Source organism: Colobus angolensis, unplaced genomic scaffold, assembly GCF_000951035.1.
Source record: "Colobus angolensis palliatus isolate OR3802 unplaced genomic scaffold, Cang.pa_1.0 Scaffold8, whole genome shotgun sequence".
Lineage (NCBI taxonomy): Eukaryota > Metazoa > Chordata > Mammalia > Primates > Cercopithecidae > Colobus > Colobus angolensis.
In genome coordinates, this window is record NW_012121820.1 from 18,475,100 (window position 1) to 18,478,537 (window position 3,438).

Consider the following 3,438-nt stretch of genomic DNA (forward strand, 5'->3'; position numbering starts at 1 on the left):
AGCCAAGATTGTGCCACTGCACTCCAGCCTGGGCGACAGAGTGAGACTCCATCTCAAAAAAAAAAAAAAAGAAAAAAAAGCTAGCATTTATCAAGCCTCTACTATGTGGCAGATATGGTGGTAAACTTTTTTTTTTTTTTTTGAGACGAAATCTCATTCTCTCACCCAGGCTGGAGTGCAGTGGTGCAATCTCAGCTCACTGCAACCTCCGCCTCCCCAGTTCAAGCGATTCTCATGCCTCAGCCTCCCGAGTAGTGGGATTACAGGGGTCCACCACCACACCTGGCTAATTTTTTATATTTTTGGTAGAAATGGGGTTTCACCATGTTGGCCAGGTTGGTCTCGAACTCTGACCTCAAGTGATCTGCCTGCCTTGGCCTCCCAAAGTGCTGGGATTACAGACATGAGCCACCACACCTGCCCTGTTGTAAACTCTTTTATCTTCACCTATATCATGTCAGTTCATCTTCACAACAACCTTAGGCCAGGCACAGTGGTACACACCTGTAGTTCCAGCTACTTGGGAGACTGAGGCAGGAGAGGGAGGATCACTTGAGCCCAGGAGTTTGAGACCAGCCTGGGCAATATAGCAAGACCCTGTCTCTAAAAACAAAACAACAACAAAAACAACCTTAGACACTAACTGCTATTATCATCCCTGATTAAAAGCTTTGAGTGACTAATAAGATAATATCTAAACTCCAATCTGTTTTATTTCAAAGTTCATAGCTCAAATCATTCAATGACTTAAGATCAAAACTTTGATAAGAGGTGGCACAGGGGGCCATGGGAGTCTGTAAGAGAAAGTGACCAACATGCTGGGTTAGGGAATGCTTCCACAAAAAGGAAGAGGAGGGACACTGGAGTTGGGTGACTTGTGGCAGCCTGACTCAACCCTCAGGCTGCAGCTCACCAATGAAGGAGCAAAGACAAGGAGAAACTAATACTAACTGAACATGGACAATATGCCCATTGCTGTAATCCATTTCACCCTCAAAACAACATGGGAGTTAGGTGCTATTTTTTTTTTTTTTTTGAGACAGAGTTTTGCTCTGTCACCCAGGCTAGAGTGCAATGGCATGATCTCAGCTCACTGTAACCTCCACCTCCCAGGTTCAAGCAATTCTTGTGCCTCAGCCTCCTGCGTAGCTGGGATTACAGGTGCATGCCACCATGCCCAGCTAATTTTTATATTTGTAGTAGAGATGGGGTTTTGCCATGTTGGCCAGGCTGGTTTCTAACTCCTGGCCTCAGACAATCCACCTGTCTCAGCCTCCCAAAGTGCTGGGATTACAGATATGAGCCACTGCACGTGCAGCCTAGCTGCTACTTCAAGTCTCATTTTATAGATGAGGAAGCCAAGAGGTGAATTGACTTTCCCAAGATGGCAGGCGCACACCTGTAATCCCAGCTACTAAGGAGGCTGAGGCAGGAGAATCACTTGAACCTGGGAAGTGGAGATTGCAGTGAGCCGAGATTGCACCACTGCACACCTGCCTCGGTGACAGAGCGAGACCCCATGGGGGGAAAAAAAAAGACTGAAAGTACATTTCAAAGAATTTCTAGAAATGAAAAATAGTCATTTAAGTTTTAAAACCAGTAGAAGGGCTAAACAACCAATTAGGAACAGTTAAAGAGAGAAACATTGGCCGGGTGCAGTGGCTCACACCTGTAATCCCAGCACTTTGAGAGTCCAAGACGGGTGGATCACCTGAAGAGTTTGAGACCAGCCTGGCCAACATGGTGAAACCCCATCTCTACTAAAAATACAAAAATTAGCCAGGTGTGGTGATGAATGTCTGTAATACCAGCTACTTGGGAGGCTGAGGCAGGAGAATTGCCTGAACCTGGAAGGTGGAGGTTGCAGTGAGCTGAGATCAGGCCACTTTACTCCAGCCTGGGCAACAAAGTGAGAACACTGTCTCAAAAAAAAAAAAAAAAAAAGAGAGAGAGAAATATTGAACAGAAAGATGGAGCTGAAAAAGATTACCCATAATGTAATATAGAGAAATAAAATCATAGATGTAAAAGAGAGATTCAGATACTTGAAGGATAGAAAGAAAAAAAATCCAACATTTGCCTAATAGGAATTTCCTAATAGGAGGAAATACTGAGAATAAGGGAGAGGCAATATTTGAAATGACTGAGAATTATCCAGAATTGATGAAAGGCAAGAGTTCTCATACAATTAGCTGGGTGCGGTGGCGCAGGCCTGTAATCCCAGCTACTCTGGAGGCTGAGGCAAGAGAATTGCTTGAACCTGGGAGGTGGAGGTTGCGGTGAGCCGAGATCGCGCCATTGCACTCCAGCCTGGGCAACAAGAGTGAAACTCTGTCTCAAGGAAAAAAAAAAAAAAGAGTTCTCATATTTAGGAAGCCTGAATGTACTCTAACAGGATAAATGAACATATATTCATACCTAAACACCAGAACAGCAAAACCAAAGAAATGTAAGATCTGGAAAAAATGGGTAGTGAGGATATGAATGTCATATTATTGACTCTAGTCTTATTCAATGTATTATTCACTAGAATATGCTTGGAGTGATGAATGTGTTCTGAGACTAGGTAGTGATGATGGTTGCACATTAAAAAATGGATAAAATGCAATGAGAGCACGTGGACACAGGGAGGGGAACAATACACACTGGGGCCTGCCTGGTGGGCAGGCCAGTGGGAGGGAGTGCATCAGAACAGCTAATACAGGCGGGGCTTAATGCCTACATGATGGGTTGATAGGTGCAGCAAACCACCATGGCACACGTTTACCTATGTAACAAACCTGTACATGTATCCCGGAACTTTCTTCTTCTTTTTTTTTTTTTTTCTTGAGACGGAGTCTGTTGCCAGGCTGGGGTGCAGTAGCTCGATCTCAGCTCACTGCAACTTCGCCTCCCGGGTTTAAATGATTCTCCTGCCTCAGCCTCCTGAGTAGTTGGGATTACAGGCACGCGCCACTATACCCAACTCATTTTTGTATTTTTAGTAGAGATGGGGTTTTACCATGTTGGCCAGGATGGTTTCAATCCCTTGACCTTGTAATCCTCCTGCCCTGGCCTCCCAAAGTATTGGGATTATAGGCGTATAGGCATGAGCCACCGCTCCTGGCCTGTATCTCGGAACCTAAAATAAAAAATATATATGTATTTTTAGACAGTCTCGTTCTGTCTCCTAGGCTGGAGTATAGTGGCATGATCTTGGCTCACTGCAACCTCTGCCTCCCGGGTTCAAACAATTCTCCTGCCTCAGCCTCCCAAGTAGCTGGGATTACAGGTGCACGCTGCCACGCCTGGCTAATTTTTGTATTTTAGTAGAGACGGGGTTTCACCTTGTTGCCCAGGCTGGTCTTGAACTCCTGAGCTCAGGCAATCCGCCTGCCTCAGCCTCCCAAAGTGCTAGGATTACAGGCATGAGCCACCACACCAGGCCAAAATATTTTT